This window comes from Xyrauchen texanus, chromosome 20 (genome assembly GCF_025860055.1).
Source record: "Xyrauchen texanus isolate HMW12.3.18 chromosome 20, RBS_HiC_50CHRs, whole genome shotgun sequence".
Lineage (NCBI taxonomy): Eukaryota > Metazoa > Chordata > Actinopteri > Cypriniformes > Catostomidae > Xyrauchen > Xyrauchen texanus.
Genome location: NC_068295.1, coordinates 20,168,492 through 20,187,294, shown reverse-complemented (window position 1 = coordinate 20,187,294; position 18,803 = coordinate 20,168,492).

Genomic DNA, 18,803 nt, shown 5'->3' with positions numbered 1-18,803 from the left:
CAAACGGGGGTACAAAAACACAGTCTTGTGTGGTGATAACTCATATAAACAAATGTACGTGTTTTAACTAGCTTACTCAGGTGCTGTTTAAATGTATTTGTTACCTTTCTTGTATGTGATACTGTACTTCCAGTTTTGAACACAGTTCTGAATGGAGATTGAACACACAATACATCAATATGTTTGCCCTTGTGGAAATCAGCTCTGTAATAAAAAAAGGAAATATAATTTTAATTGCTGATTAAGTTAGCAAGATAAGCTATTTACTAATATTGGGATGTATTGGGGCCATAGGCGAAATCGCGGGGGGAGTCAGGACCCCCCTATCTGAGGGTTGCCCCCCCCCCCCAAAATATCATTAAAATATGTGTATTGTAAATAATATAATGATATATTCTTAAAATAATTGTTTAAGAAATAAAATAATACAAATGCAAACGGGGCAACAACAAAAAACCCCCTGGTGTCCCCTTCAAAAATTGCTCTTGAGAATTGTTATGTTTATTGTCCCCCCAACATTTTGATGAAATTTTCGCCCCTGACTGGGGCCATAAGGAAGACACTAGTTTATTGATTACTTACCTATTGATTACTAATGTAAATGCAATCCTGTTATACAGGTGAAACTCGAAAAATTAGAATATCGTGCAAAAGTTCATTAATTTCAGTAATTCAACTTAAAAGGTGAAACTAATATATTATATAGACTCATTACAAGCAAAGTAAGATATTTCAAGCCTTTATTTGATATAATTTTGATGACTATGGCTTACAGCTTATGAAAACCCCAAATTCAGAATCTCAGAAAATTAGAATATTACATGAAATCAATAAAAAAAAAGGATTTTAAATACAGAAATGTCAGCCCTCTGAAAAGTATAATCATGCATATGTACTCAGTACTTGGTTTGGGCCCCTTTTGCATTAATTCCTGCCTCAATGCGGCATGGCATGGATGCTATCAGCCTGTGGCACTGCTGAGGTGTTATGGAAGACCAAGATGCTTCAATAGCGGCCTTCAGCTCTTCTGCATTGTTTGGTCTCATGTCTCTCATCTTTCTCTTGGCAATGCCCCATAGATTCTCTATGGGGTTCAGGTCAAGCGAGTTTGCTGGCCAATCAAGCACAGTAATACCATGGTCATTGAACCAGGTTTTGGTACTTTTGGCAGTGTGGGCAGGTGCCAAGTCCTGCTGGAAAATGAAGTCAGCATCTCCATAAAGCTTGTCTGCTGAAGGAAGCATGAAGTGCTCTAAAATGTCCCGGTAGACGGCTGCGTTGACTCTGGACTTAATAAAGCACAGTGGACCAACACCAGCCGATGACATGGCTCCCCAAACCAACACAGACTGTGGAAACTTCACACTGGACTTCAAGCATCTTGGATTGTGTGCCTCTCCATTCTTCCTCCAGACTCTGGGACCTTGGTTTCCAAATGAGATGCAAAATTTGCTCTCATCAGAAAAGAGGACTTTGGACCACTGAGCAACAGACCAGTTCTTTTTTTCTTTAGCCCAGGTAAGACATTTGACATTTGAAGCCCATGTCCAGGACCCGCCTGTGTGTGGTGGCTCTTGATGCAGTAACTCCAGCCTCAGTCCACTCCTTGTGAAGCTCCCCACACATTTGAATGGCCTTTTCCTGACAATCCTCTCCAGGCTACGGTCATCCCTGCTGCTTGTGCACCTTTTTCTTCCACACTTTTCCCTTCCACTTAACTTTCTATTAATGTGCTTTGATACAGCACTTTGAGAACATCCAACTTCTTTTGCAATTACCTTTTGAGGCTTTCCCTCCTTGTGGAGGGTGTCAATGATGGTTTTCTGCACAACTGTCAGGTCAGCAGTCTTCCCCATGATTGTGAATTCAACTGAACCAGACTGAGAGACCATTTAAAGGCTCAGGAACCCTTTGCAGGTGTTTAGCTGATTAGAGTGTGACACTTTGAGCCTACAATACTGAACCTTTTCACAATATTCTAATTTTCTGAGATTCTGAATTTGGGGTTTTCATAAGCTGTAAGCCATAATCATCAAAATTACATCAAATAAAGGCTTGAAATATCTTACTTTGCTTGTAATGAGTCTATATAATATATTAGTTTCACCTTTTAAGTTGAATTACTGAAATTAATGAACTTTTGCACGATATTCTAATTTTTCGAGTTTCACCTGTATTGAATGCACATGAGAAAACTGTGTTGAAAAAACTAAATAATACAATGTTTGAAGCTTTGGACTAGAGGCTAGGGCACACAGGCCGAAGAATTGAGCCATGATACTCATGCATTCAATGCAAGTTTGAGCCTGGCTTGTGTCATTCGCAATCCTTTTGCCCTCTTTTATAGCAATAGTTTCCTGTACTCTCCTATAAAATAAATAAATAAATAATTTCTGTTCAAATGGACAAGTAAAAAGAAAGGGAGATGACCAGTGCTCAACACATCCGCTTGCATCTTGAGTGGATTTGCAAAAACCCAATGGACAATGTAACATCAAATATCCAGTCTGTACTTCAGAGCATCTTGCTCCAACTGTGTTTTTCCATCAAAGTAATTAGTTTCGAAGTGGCAAAGCAAGCATTAAAGTGACCAAATCAAATTATCTTCATTTGGAATAAGATGAGTGAGGTGTTTTACTAAAGGTTAACAGGCAATGGATGTCAGCAGGCAGAATAGAATGGGACAAGATGGGCTTGGCATGGCTCCTACCTGTTTGAGCCACTCTGGAGTTCCTCCAACCAGTTAACTCTCCTTTGGGTGAACTCACCATGCTTCTCGTCCCAATAAACAGCCTCTGAAATGACTCCTGGGGATAAACAAAAGAGAAAGAGAGACTTTGAAAAAGGAGAACAAATTTGCTAGGAAGTTTTAAGATGTAATCTTAAGAATGCAAGTGAGGCTTTTGAGATATGCACAACACAAGCGCACAAAAGGACACAGCAAAAATCAATCAATTCAAAGGACAGTTTTTAACTGGTCCTGTTTTTGGGTTTTTTTGCATTTTGCATAGGAGTTCTGATGGCCCTCCTGAGGAAAAATAAGTTTATTGAAGGATTCTGAGATCCTCAATGAGTCATAGAAGAAGGCATCAATGATGAGCACAATTTTATTTTCTATGGTAACAGCAACAATGCTGATTGGTGAAGCTTTCATCAGGATTATGGGCAGTGTAGTGCACAATTCAGCAAACATGAAGTCAAAAACACAGAAGAATATACCACTGCATAGAAGTGCTGTAAGTGATTGTTTTATTAATGATATGTAAAAATGTCCTCATTACTTGTCAGATATCATGGAAAAAGTTGCCAAGAAATATCACACCTTTCTCCGTAACGGCACTATGCTTGGTAAACTGTTGCGAAAATGATGTCTGCTGGCAGTGATCAGATAGTTTCTTAAGCCAATCAAAAGACTGTCAGATAAAACAGATCCTGCCCATGAGATCGGCCCTTAGAGAGGAAAGGGAGGCAATGATAAGTGTAGATAGAGGGGAAAGAAAGGAAGAGGAGGATGGTGAAAGACAGAAGCTACAGTTGACAGCATCAAGTGCTGCTTGCCCCATACCACTCACTATCTGAGTGTTGCATATATATATATATATATATATATATATATATATATATATATATATATATATATATATATAAATGCACTGATAAGCCGCAACATTAAAACAACCAGCCTAATATTGTGTAGGTCCCCCTCGTGCCACCAAAAAAGCACCTACCCGCATCTCAGAATAGCATTCATATCAGCGTAACTGTAGATTTTGTCAGTTTGAACCAGTCTCATAAACAAAGCATTCCTGTCCACAGAACTTCCACTCAACTGGATGTTTTTGGCACCATTCAGAGACTGTTCAATTCTGTTAAATTCTAGAGACTGTAGTGTGTGAAAATCCCAGGAGATCAGCAGTTACAAAAATACTTCAACCAGCCTGTCTGGCACCAACAGTCATCCATGCAATTATCTAATCTGCAAATTGTGTGGCAGCAGTGCATAAAATCAGGCAGATACAGGTCAGGAGCTTCAGTTAATCGGGATAAATGTGAGCTCAGTAATTTGGAGCACACACACACACACACACACACACACACACACACACACACACACACACACACACACACACACACACACACACACACACACACACACACACACACACACACACACACACACACACACACACACACACACACACACACACATCCATCCATCCATCCATCCATCCATCCATGATTTTCATTTATAAATAATTGGGTGTTTAGATCAGCAATTTCATTTTGATCTATCAAATAACTGAAGGACACAGTGATATTTCAGTAGTGAAATGAGGTTTATTGGATGAACAGAAAATGTGCAATAAGCATCAAAACAAAATTAGACAGGTGCATAAATTTGGGCACCCCAACAGAAATATCACATCAATATTTAGTTGAGCCTCCTTTAGCAGAAATAACAGCCTCTAGACACTTCCTATAGCCTGTAATGAGTGTCTGGATTCTGGATGAAGGTATTTTGGACCATCCCTCCTTGCAAAAACATTTCCAGTTCAGTTAGGTTTGATGGTTGCAGAGCATGGACAGCCCGCTTCAAATCACCTCACAGATTTTCAATGATATTCAGGGCTGGGGAATGGGATGGCCATTCCAGAACATTGTACTTGTTCCTCTGCATAAATGGGTAGATTTTGAGCAGTGTTTTGGATCTTTGTCTTGTTGAAATATCCAGCCCCGGCATAACTTCAACTTTGTGACTAAATCCTCTACATTATGCTCAAGTATCTGCTGATATGGAGTGGAATCCATGTGACCCTCAACTTTAACAAGATTCCCAGTACCGGCACTGGCCACACAGCACACAGCATGATGGAACCTCCACCAAATTTTACTGTGGGTAGCAAGTGTTTGTCTTGGAACGCTGTGTTCATTTTGCCCTTGTTATGACCAAATAACTCCATCTTTGTTTCATCAGTCCACTACACCTTCTTCCAAAATGAAGCTGGCTTGTCCAAATGTGCGTTTGCATACCTCAAGCAACTCTGTCAGTGGAGTGTGTGCAGAAAAGGCTTCTTCCACATCACTCTCCCGTACAGCTTCTCCTTGTGCAAAGTGCGCTGAATTGTTGAACGATGCACAGTGACACCATCTGCGGCAAGATGATGTTGTAGGTCTTTGAAGGTGGTCTGTGGGCTGTTTTTGACCAGGCTCACCATCCTTTGCCTTTGCCTCTCCGATATTTTACTTGGCCTGCCACTTCTGGCCTTTACAAAAACTGTGCCTGTGGTCTTCCATTTCCTCACTATGTTCCTCTCAGTGGACATTGACAGCTTAAATCTCTGCTATAGCTTTTTGTAGCATTCCCCTAAACTATGATGTTGAACAATCTTTGTTTTCAGGTCATTTGAGAGTTGCTTTGAGGCCCCCATGTTGCCACTCTTCAGAGGAGTGTGAAAGAGAACAACAACTTGCAATTGGCCACCTTAAATACCTTTTCTCATGATTGGATGCACCTGTCTATGAAGTTCAAGGCTTAATGAGCTCACCAAACCAATTGTGTGTTCCAATTAATCGTGCTAGGTAGTTACAGGTTTTGAAATCAACAAAATGACAAGGGTGCTCAAATTTATGCACCTGTCTAATTTCATTTTGATGCATTTTCTGTTCATCCAATAAACCTCATTTCACTACGGATATATTACTGTGTCCTTCAATTATTTGATAGATCAATGTAAAAATTGTAATGAAAAGAATGGAAATTGTCAGGGGTGCCTAAACTTTTGCATACGTCTGGTCAAAAAAAAATTGCATACTCTAATATTTCATTTGACCACCTTTACCTTTGATTACGGCACACATTCATCATGGCATTGTTTTGACAACATTATGCAATGTCACAACAATTATTTCCATCCACAATTTAATTAAATTTTGTCCGAGATCTTAAATTGATGATGGGAGAGTCGAACCGCTCCGTTAAGTCTTCTCCAGCACCTCCCAAACACTTTCAATAAGGTTAAGGTCAGGACTCTGTGGTGGCCAATTCATGTGTGAAAATTATTACTCATGCTCCCTGAACCACTCAATTTGAGCATGATGAATCTTGGCATTGTCGTTCTTTTCCACGACCACGATACGTCTTCTGACATGGTCGTTTTAAACAATGAGTTGCTACACACTGCATCAGTTAGGGTTAAAAGAACTGTTACTAGCTGAAACATATTAATCACTGCAATAATGATGATTCAATCAAAGGCTCAATCAAAATATGCTTATTTAATGTATGAATTATAAAAATCCAAAAGTATTTAGGGTGAGGGTTAGGATTAGTCTAAAAACAATAAGTCTATGTATGCCTAGAGCTAGCTACAGTATGTCCCAATTTAAATAGCATAGCAAAGTAAAGTGTATGTGTGTGTGTAAATGTAAACAAAGATGTAATCACATATTCAGGATTAAGAGGGGATGAAAAGTAACAAACATTAATAAATCCATATCGGTCAAACACTAATCTGAATAATGTGGTAGATGTATCTCCCCTCACTGAGTTAAAGGTTGTGTAATGAAGAGTGACTGATAAGGGTGGATGCATAAAGATTGTGAGATGTTGGGATAGCCAGAGGATCCAAGGCACATTGTGTCCCACAATTCCCACTCCAAATTTGCTTTAATCAGGGCACAGAACCCTCAAACCCTCTTGATCTCCCACACGTATAACCATGTGTCTCCTACACAATGCCCGGCCACTCCTCTGACCCACTTTAACACATCTGGGTCAGCCTCTGAACTCCTTTGCACACTTTACTCATGTAGACGTACTGTGTGTGTGTGTGCATCACTGTGTGGGGTAAATACCAGTACTCTATTCAAGCTCTTTTTACCAGGTTCAGACTTTTTTTTGTTTTCACACTTATATTGCTGGTCACCGATATACTGTTGACCAATATACTGTTACATTGGTATAGGACGTTCGTATGTTGCTGTCCCTATAAAACCATGCTGGTTGACAACCATTTGTTTTGCCAGTTAGACCAACAGAAAACCAGCACAAACCAACATAAAACACCCTGGACCAGCATGGAAATTCATGCTGGTCATTTTTAGCAAAATAATTCAAATTGTGTGAGCATCTCCATGCAAATTCCTACAGACACAAAGATTTAATTTGGCAAACAGGATTTTAAAAGCCTCTAAAGATCAGAGATGGATTTAAAAAATAAAAGCTGCAGTTTTTGTTAGCTTTGATACTAAAAATGTGTGAGCAATAGATCCAGCAAATAAAAACAAATGGCTCCTGTTCAGCCCAGAACAGCTCATAAAGGCTTTTGAGGGCACATGGGAAGTGATAAAAGACTTTACTCATATTCCCTGCTCTTCCAAATAGAAGTTACTTTTGATGTCTGTGTGAGTCTGTTTGCAGCAAAAACAAAGCCTTTCTTCCTCTCTGTTTCTATGGGAAGGGAAGAACACAGGTAAATGAGACAGCTGTCCTTTGCCCGTGGCCCCTGGCAATATATCCTCTACAAAACTACCCATAGATAGTGAGGGAAGTGGAGAAAGAGAGAGAGAGAGAGAGAGAGAGAGAGAGAGAGAGAGAGAGAGAGAGAGAGAGAGAGAGAATGAGCTCATTTCAGCTAGGGCTGCTGGCAATAGTGTTCAAACAGCCGTGATATTGAAATAAAGAGCGAATGGGATCGGCAGGGTTTGGAGCTATCCATAGTGGGGTATTGATCAAGGTTAGCACTCTGTGAGTAAGCGCAACATACCTACCGCGCCGCTGGCTGGAGAGCTCCACACACACAAATTAAGTTTTGACTAGGTGTCTACTCAAAAAACAGTATTCCACATCTAAGATAACAAGGAATTCTCACTGGTAAGACTGGGCTCTGGTGAAGAGAGAGAGAGGGAGGAGGGTGTGGAGTTTACAAATATGTTCTGAATGAAAATATGGAAATTATACAAACTATCTTAATTTACCTTCTTTAAAGTAGTCATCCTTTGCATTGATTCCAACACTGCACATTTATGGGATTATTTTCTTAACCAACTTCATGAGATGCACCAGGGATGTTTTATTTTTTGTTAATTTTATTTTAATTTTATTTAATTTTGTCCATGTATGCAGGGCAATTGTTGGCATTCATATGTAGGCATCATTTATATTTTTTGACAAAACTTTTAACAAATAAAAATTTAATGTGGGTCTGACATTTTGACATGTAGCTTAGATGAACAGCAATACAATTATCTCACTTTTAGATGGTCAGTTTCTGACATCAACCCAGTGGAGTAGTAAGGGCCATACACATGTGTACGCCATATGCTTACTTTTTTCCCCAGAGCTGTTTGCGTATAACGACTTCTAAGGATCAATATTTGCATATACCCTCGGTATACACACTAGTTTTGCTGCTTCATAAATCTATAATCTACTGTCATGTTAGTTTCCCTTTGAGATTCTTTGTTGGAATTGGTGAATTCTACCATTCCCCAGCCCTGAAAACCGATGTAATCAACAGAGGTAATTCATGTCAGTCACTGGAGAAAGAGTCATCCTCGTGCTGAAGCAGTATGCTACACCAGAATACTCTATTTTCATGTTAACCCTTTTCTCTCCCTTTCATTCTTCTTCCTGTTCATTGTATCAAAGCGTTTTTCATTTTAAGTTTAGAAGGGGACGTTCACACTGAATGCATTTTTGAATCCATCCGTGTTAATGCTAAGCAGCGTCTTGTGCAGGAACACCTGTAAATATGGGGCATTCCTACAATTCTTTGACATTTATGTACCATAACAAGTGTGTGTGATATTTATTTTGTTTAAATTCACCCAATTACAATTTTGATAGGCTTGTTAAAAAGAAGAAATATTTTTTATAATGTTACACACTTCTTTGGGCTTAAAAGTAACATTTTAAATAACTGAAATCCTTTTCTATTGCACTTTCTTCCTTCCTCATGTCCCAAAAACTGCACGTCAAACATCTTTTATAAAAATAAATGCTAAATCATTGGATTTCTATTTCCTTCCCCACATACAGTCAAGAGTTTAGTGTTACTGTACATTCTCTCACTAAAATGTAATCATTTGTGGTAAATGTGTAATTTTAACAATGATAGAGGAGGTGTTTTGTGTGTCCCTTGATTTATTGCGCACCCTTTTATGTTATGATACCATGACATTTAATTGAAGATATACTGTATGTTAGGAAATTACATCACACACACTGGAGGTGGACATCAGCCATTCTGCTAAATTACTTTGAGTTATTTGAAGTTTATAACTCTATTGATTTATTTATGTTTTCCTTTATTTTGTGGTGTTAGTCATATGTGGTCAAGCATAACATGTCCACCCTATTATGGGAAGATATATGGGAAATTAATATAATTTTAAGATTTGAATATACAGTATTAATTTTAACAGAAAATTAAATAATAAATATTAGTTTACTAATGTGTTTTCTAGATATCAATCACATACCATGTAGTGGTTAATTTATCCACTGAATGTCCAAACTGTTATTGTCCACCCTGATGCTGCCCATATAAATGGATGGACATCTGAATTATTTTGTAATTTAGCTTGACCAGTATGACTAATACAATCTTTAATATGTTCCTCTAATGATGAAACATGAACTTGTAAATGTATGTTTTATTTTTCAAAAGTTTCAAAGCCGGAATTTCACAGAATTGTACAATTATGATATGTACAAAATTGCAGTTACACAGCTCTCTATATGAGGATTACACAGTCAACATTAACAGTAAAGTACAATCTATAGTAATAGACAACAAAAAATACGATCACAGTTAAGCATCTACAATGTCTTGGCATGATGTTGCACAGGTTTGGTGCCAGTCACATCCCCTAGGAGGAGTATTTAAAAGTTGGGAGGCTGTGATTTTCATAAAATCCAAAATGGCCAAATTCCTGTTGTGGCCAGAGCAAATGACTGAGTATGAAAGTTGTTTGGCTTGATGAGAACTATATATGAACTGATTTTGATGACTGTAAGTGAAAATGGGGGTAACCTAGAGTTTCAAGTAAGAGGAATACCCCACTACTGAAGCGCAATTCCACTGCAGGTCGTGACAGAAAGTTATGGAAATAAACACACAACAACTCTAGAATATCTGGAAATAAAGCAAAGTAACAGAGAATAAACTAGTGAAGTCTTCATCCAATGCCATTATTGTTATATACACAAGCATTGTGGGGAAATTACATTGCTGTGGAGAAAGCTGCTTACTGACCGAGCTGAATGTATAAGGGAATAAAGATAAAGCTGATAACACAGTGCATGTAAAAGTGTATGCCTATTTAAGTCTTAAGCAACTTTCTGGTGTCCATGTAAATGTAGTCAGTGATAACTGTATCATTAAATGTATCATTGAAAAAATTTTACTGTAAGAAATTACCTCTTGCATCAGTGTAAAGAGGAAGGAGTGTTTACACACCCTTTCACACATGACGTGAGACCACTCAAGTTTTCATGTGGTGTGTATAGAAATGTAGCCTGCCAGCTCTGAATCTGTCAACTGTTCTACTTAGGGCTGGCTGAATACAATCACAGGGCAAACTGCCCATCTAACAGGGAAACACCACACAATAACAGAACGTTTCATCCAAAAAAAATAAAATAAACAGGGATTTTTCTATTGAAAAATCACAGAAAACTTAATTATGTAAAGTAAATGTGAGAAAATCTGTTATAGTTTCTACAATGGTTTATTCAAAACATGGTGGGTTAAATATTATGCCCTGCTGCTCTCAGATCTCCCCAGACACATTCTATTAACACAATAATTTACATTTAATGATACCAGGTGCAATCAAATATGTATGATGTTGTACTGAAATGCTTACACAGCAACAGCAAGAAATAAGACAATATATTACATATGACCAATAAAACTCCCAAAATGTTAATCATCCCCTGACTTGTCATAAAGCACCAGTACAGATAATGGAAAAAGCAGATTTGGAAGAGAGAAAGATCAGACATGGCAAAAGCCATCTAAAAGAGGTTCTCATCCTGTAAGACCATGGTAAAGAAGTGATTCTATATTCTTTCTCTCTCTCTACTACTTGTCAGGGAGCAGTCTGGTCACTCTAAATGGATGGAGAAATTCCCTGCTTACTCATGCATACTGCTAGCAAATTGTCCCTCTCAGATCCTGGACCTGCTGTGTGATTTGCGCAAGTCACTGCAATGTTGAGTCTCTGCCTCATATTCGAAAAGGGCACCTCGGAAATAGACAAACTAGTCCGAGAGGTGCATTTGAAGAAAATTATATCTTTCAGGGCTAGCCGGCGAGCCTGTGCAGAAAGAGAAGCCACAAGGAGAAGAGTGAGATGCCTTTTAGTTGTGACCTTGGCAGGAGAGTGGGCAGCCGGCAGCATTTCAAAAGCATGTTATTGTCATCATACTGTGAATTAGGAGGCGGAGAGAGAAAGAAGAAAGTCGAGAGAGGATAAGAAATATCAAACAACCTAGCAACCAATTCTCCTGAGAGATTTGATAGGAGATCATGGCTTCATGGTGCAACAGAGCCCCAGAGTACCATCATGATTTTGAACAGGGACTATATGAGTAGAGTGTAGGTTTGTGATAGGATGTCAGGTACAAAACACAAAGAAAGAAGGTGTTGTGCATCTAGTAGCAGTCTCTGAGCCTATGATACAATATGATATGTTATAGCACTGTGAATTTGTGGGTTACTGTCGCTTTGTTTCAATTCGTACCATCTCAGTGTTCACTGCTGCTTGCACACACAATTTGAAATGCCATGCAATGTCATCAAACACAGACAACACTTGAGTCATGCAGATTAGCAGTATGATTATATACTTATAATATATAATATAATAAAAACGTAATTTTTATAAATGTATACAATACATGTGCATATACAACATGTATTATATATATATATATATATATATATATATATATATATATATATATATATAAGTTAAAGGGGTAGATCAACTCCTATGACATTCTTCTGTGGAACAAATAAGTAGATCATATTAGTCTTAATCACTATTCACTTTCATTGCATCTTTTCTTTATTCTTTTTACATACAATGAAACTGTTCTTCCAAACATTGCCTTCTGAGATGAATGAATGACAATATCATATGGGTTTGGAACAACATAAGGGTGAGTAAATAATTACAGAATTTTCATTTTTGGGTGAACTATCCCATGAAGTCCACTTCGCAGGGCACATTCGAGTTACTGGAAGAACATATCCTGTTAGTTTTCTGAGTCTTTTACAGCGTTCTGAGTTACTGTATTCCATGAGTCCCACCCTCCGCCTTCCATTTAGTCTAGGTGAGTGACTGTGGGCCGACCAATCTTCCTTAATATTAATAATGGCTTTATGAGCCCCCTATGGACTGCGTGATTACCCTCTTGCACATTTAGGCGTGTCACGGCACCGCACAAAGTGTACAGATTATTAATGCTTCTACCAACTTTGCATCTAAGATCATCTGTAATAATAGAGAACATCCGTTATCACTGAATTAGATCAATTAGCCAGCACTCTTAAAAGAGGTTACAGAGCAATTTATAAATGGAGCTGTGAGGGAAGGCAAGAGTGGAGAAAAAAACATGTAGCTATGTTATAGCCCATGAATAACAATGAGAATGTATTAGACAGCCTAATAGCACTGGATCATACACAGACTTGTTGAAAGCTTCAGCTGCACTACAGGAGAAATAAACTTGGTCTTTTTTTAACAATGTGATTTATGCCAAAGACAGAGCACCCTCAGGTAAAAGCAATTGTGGACCCACATGCACACACACCAAAAGGCTACTACTGTATGTGCTCAAAAAGACACTGTATAGAGTTATAACATTTTACACTGTAAAATAATTTAGCATGCAAATAATCTGTCCACTTTTCAGCTTTACCCATTCTTCCTTTACTTCATCTCTCTCTCCATCTCAATATATTTTACTAGCTCTGAGTTGCATAGAAGAGCACTTATAGGTCAACAGTATCACACAGGAAGTCGGTATGTTGTTTCCGAGAGTTCCAGTACTCTTGGATCGGCCACATTATGCTGACTCACTGAAAAGCGGCATCTCCCATCAGATATTTTTGCATCGGCTCAAGTGTGTTTACCTTGCCTTTTGACGTGACCAGAAGTGCATTGTGTCAGCAGTGTGGGAGACCCAGGTTCAAATCCTGCGTTAAAACCAGGAAGTAATCATGAACGCATAATTAGTGACAAGAGCGATTCGCAACTTCCATTTTTTTCCTCTAACATTAGATTTTTACTCCACTGATGGTTAGGATAAGGTTTGGGTTCAGTTGGGTTCAAAATATGCATTCCTCTTCACTCTATTGCATTCTATATAGCTGAAAACAACTGAAACAACTTGTTTCACAACTTGCTTTTGGCGCCCCCTCATGGACACTTCACCTGGAAAATGGAGTTCACACGTTCCCATAAACCAAACACTTTCTGGAGAATGTGCCAAGTTTGCCCATTCCAATGGGACACTGCAGCTTTTCAGTCATAAGCATCATGCAGGGAGATCTTTTAAAGGCAACCCACACAAAACAAGAGCATCTGCTAAGGAATTCTTATATTCCTTATCCAAATTCATTATCGTCAGATAATGACTTTGCACTTTAATATATGTGTCAATGCCTGCATTACAGATTATGGCAGCTAGCTCCTGACAAGTCAGTTAAATCTTATCTTGTTGACAACTCTGGCAACATAATTATTTGATTATAATTATCAAAAGGAAAAAAATACTTTTTAATAACAGGCAGCCGGCACAAGCATAAGCACATTGAATGGTCAGATTTGGTGGCCACCTGACTTGATTAAGCAAATACAGCCCAGAGTACACAGAGATTCTCATAAAAATCCCAGGATTTACTGCACGGCGTCCTTTAGCTGTGTGCTGTGCATATGCAGAAGTGTGAGTGCATATTGACTGTCTGTGGTAATAGTAATTGTAGGGGTTGCAGATTGTTTAATGACACATAATGTGTTGTTTAAAGTCAGATGACAGGCTTAAGAGTAGTGCTGATACTACACTTATTTGTTATTGTAATGCAAACAAACTAAAAAAATCTAAACATATAGTCTGCAAAGAACCAAATACTGTCCATTTAATTTAAAGGAATAATTTACAGAAAAATAGAAAATTATGTCATTATTTACTCACCCTCATCCCATTCCAAACACATACGACTTCCTGTCATCTGCAGAACACAAACAGAGTTATTGTAAGGAATGCTGCATTTGCTGATTTCCATACAATGACTTGATAGTGACTCACTTAAAAGCTTTAAAAAGCTCAAAATCAATTTGTAAACAGAAAAAAAATCCAATATGGCCAAACGTCAATATAATCAAAGCTCATTAGTTCTTGCTCTCGTGTCTAAATGTCATGACATCATGACGCAAGATCCAATGAGGTTTGATGTTGCTGATGTGTTGCTACATTGGCTTTGTGCACAATTTACATGAGATTATTAATAACATGATTTAAAGGTGATACAAGCGATTTTTTTCATGGAAAGGTATGCAAAAACATTTTCTATTCCCTACTCCCAATGTCAATGACGCTTTCAGTCTGTCAATAATTTTTCGTGATCTCATAGTTTGTAGTTACAGCAAATTATTGAGGTTTAATGCCATTTTAATGTCATGTTGTTCATAACAGTTGTTAGTTGAGAGCGCTATATTGCTGCTGTTCTTTTTGACAACATTTTCTGCACGTGTCGTTCTCAAAAAAGCTAATATGGTATCTTCGGAGAGCATTGTTTTGGAAAGAGGGGGTGTGGCTATTTTTGGGCGAACCACTCTGCTCAAACAATGGTTACTTATTATACCTGTTTTAGCTATTCTAACTTGTATTGGTATGAGAGAAAAGAGACTGCGGATTGATAAGAAAAACTTTTAAAAAATTAGACCTTTATGTTGCCATTCACACTGGTCAAACATTCAGTTTAGCAGTCAATCATTATAGAAAAATGTCTGTGTGGCAGACACGCCTCTTGTTCAACGGGAAAGGAGGAAGCAGGAACCGGGTTAAAGCTAAAAAAGACTTTTAATACACAAAACACAACATAAATCTGCTTCCTGGAGAGGAGGTGTTGCTCTTTTGGCCATCCTCCTGCTAGCCGTTCTTCCCCATCTATTAGTAGGATGAGGGGAGGGAAAGGGGAGAGGGAAAAAGAGAGCGGGAGAGCCCGAGTGAGAGAGGGGAGATAGAGAGGAAAAAGAAACTCAGGTTTCCAACCAAGCTGCCACATGGTCCTCCACCTGCTGCACTGCCTCCTGGCACATGACATCGACTCCTCCACCTCCTGGCAGACGGCAGCGGGCTCCTCCGCCCCCTGGTGGACGGCAATGGGCTCTTCCAACCCCTGGCGGATGGCAGCAGCGAGGACTCTGTGACAGCGTGTCTTCCTCCAATCATTATAGGTTTCAGCACCAGTGTGGAAGGCATGTCTCTTGTTCATCAGGAGAGGAGGATGCAGGAACCGGGTTAACACTCAAGAATGTTTATAAACAAAACACAACATAAAACTGCTTTCCAGCATAACACAAAAGAGCACACACACGAGCACTGCTGCGTGCGTCTCTTTTTCTCTCTCTCGAACAGTCCCTGGCTCCTCTTTATCCCTCTCCCGGCTGATTGGGCTGATTCAGCGCCGGGTGTCCATCATTACAGCCTGGCCACGCCCTCCTCCTCATAGCACAGTCTGTTCACTCAATGCCGAGTTGAAGAATGAACAGGTACACAAAGAACGAATGCAGTGCCCAGTCTATTGGCTGTTCAGTCTGCTTTATGCAAACTGCAGGATGGCTAATTATCATGGGGTTCTATGTAACCCCCAACCAAGCTCATCACACCCCCACATCTCCTGCAGGCATGGGACGCACTGACAGTAATCTCTCTGTGACAGCACTTGGACGTGCCGTCATTAAGCCATCCGTGTTATTGAGATGATAGCCCTGAGAATGCGGCCATCATGTCAAAGAGAGTAAGCGACTAGCAGCTCTTCCTTTCCAGCTGAAAGAAAGAAAGAAAAGAAAAGACAGGCAGCTTTATTTTTTCCTAAAAGCACCACAACCACCAGTTTAATCCATGCATTTAAGGGATAGTTCACACAAAAATTAAATTTCTGTCATCATTTACTCACACTCATGATGTTCCAAACACATATGACTTTTTTTCTTCTGTGGAAAAAAAATGGTCGAAGTCACCACTCACATTTATTCTATGGAAAAAAGCAAGTAATTGGCTCAAACAAGCAAGTGATGTCACAAACACGCACAGAACGAAAGAGAGAGATTTAATGTGTCCAACTTTTTTTTTTTAATCGGAAAACCACATTCTACCAGCACAAAAAAGAACAGAAAGATCACATGAGAGACAGAGAGAAAGAGGAGAGAGAGAGAGAGAGAGAGAGAGAGAGAGAGAGAAGCAAACTTTCCTATCCCCCTCCTCTCCGCTCAGAGTGCCCTGACAGGGAAACAGATGGCAATTTAAACAGAGAATTTATGAGCGCCACATTCTTAATGTTGCATAAAGAAAAGAAAAAGACTCGCATCAAGCCCACTGACAAATGTACTCGCTAATATTAATGCACTCCTCATTCATTCAATATGCTTCCTAATTGCTTTTCTGTACACAGTAATATGGCACCTGCTGCTCAGCCCTTGCTCCGGCGTTCAGGAACGAGGCGAGGCATGGGCCGCCAACGGCCCTCGCACCATGATGGATGCAGGGCCGTGCATCACGCACTGAGCCTGTCAGGCAGCATAATTAAAATTTTAGACTTACAGCCGAGAAAGAGAGAGAAGTAAAAGAGTGGTAAACAATCAGCCACAAAACACGGCCACTGCTCAAAGGCATCTTCTTCACAGTCAGTTCACACACTCAGAACACTTCTACACTAGTGACTGACAATGTCTCACAGACACACATAGGTTCACCCCATCCAAGTGTGAATGTACATATGAACAACAACAACCTACAGTGGTGACCCAACAAATTAGCATCCTTGGTAAATATGAAGGCTGTGAAAATATGTATTTATTGTTTATCCTTTTGATCTTTCATTCAAAATATTCAATGGATGTGAAATGATTGCAAACACAATACAAGTTTTATAAAAAAAAGACAAATATTATTTGTCAAATATATGAGCGCCACAATTATTGGCACCCTTTTATTCAATACTTTGCAACTTCCTTTACCAAGATAACAGCTCTGACTCTTCTCCAATAATGCATAATGAGGTTAGCGAACACATGGCAAGGGATCTGAAACAATTTCTCCAAACAGAATCTCACTGATCCTTCAAATTCCGCTGGTGAACTCTCCTCTTCAGTTCACCCCACAGGTTTTCTATGGTGTTCAGGTCAGGAGACTGGGATGGCCATGGCAGAACCTTGACATTGTTTGATGTGTTTTAGATCATAGTACTTCTAAAAAGCTAAATTTTTGTTGTATCTGACCATAGAACCTGGTCCCATTTGAAGTTCCTGTAGTGTCTGGAAATAAATGCCACACATATATTTGACAAAAATATTTGTTTTGTGATAAAAACTTGTGTTGTATTTGCAATTGTTTGATATCCATATATTATTTTTTTGTGAATATTTTGAATGAAAAATCTAAAGGATAAACAATAAAGACATATTTTTCACAGCCTTCTTTGATCATATTTACCAAAGGTGCCAATATTTTTGGCCACCACTGTATAATTGCTATAACACAGTAACTAATGAATTTGACAACGTTCTCAACACCAAGCGCTTTTGATAAAAAAAATAAGCTAAAAAGCTATCATTATTATTATTTATCTTAATACATTATTATTGTATTATTATTAGCTGTTTTCACAATCAGTCAAGCAAATGTGTGAATCTCACAAAACCATGCCAGGGATATATTTCACCCCATGATGAAAAAATAAATAAAACCAAAATTTTATTTTGCTATAAAAAGAAACTTTTTTAACGGCCATTTAGATGTACTTTTGCATTGTGACATTATTTTCAAAACTATTTTCACCCACCATCAATCCTCATCAATGTAATGCAAAACATTATCATTACAGTAATGTGAATAATTTTTATTGTAAAGTATCTGTATATCATGGTATTTGTTGGTACTTTTAATTTATGTTGATTTAAACACAAATAAAATCATTACACTATATTGTACAGTAGAACGTTATTGTGTTACAGTAATAAGAATCTAATCAGAATCACCTTTGAGAATAATGAGAATTACATACACACTCGGCGCATTAAGATATTGACACTTTGGGGGATATGTGCTTAACTGTCAAAATCTCTTCTAAAAAATCTTAATGGTTCTAAAAATAGGCTTCATTTTCTTTACGAAAAACATAATGTCTTATTCATTCCATTTTGGAGTGATACTGTACGTGGTATGGATATGTTTCCATGAAATTCAGTCATTCTTATGTCTTTCTAATGTTCTTTGAATCCAATGTCCATAATCCATTATTGAGATCAGTTTAATTCAGACAATTGAGTTAAGAAATTAATGATTTCTATATCTATTTTAAAATTTGCATTCACTTTAAACTTTGTTCATGCATTCCTGAATGTTGAATGTGAGCATGGAAATACACCTTGCAGAGAGTCATTTGGGATAATGTAGATCCTCCCTATAGCTCTTGTCATTAACTCTATAACAGCTGCGGTTAAATGCACTAAATTATACTATAATGATCAAGTGAATTGCAAGCAATTACACATTTATATTGAAT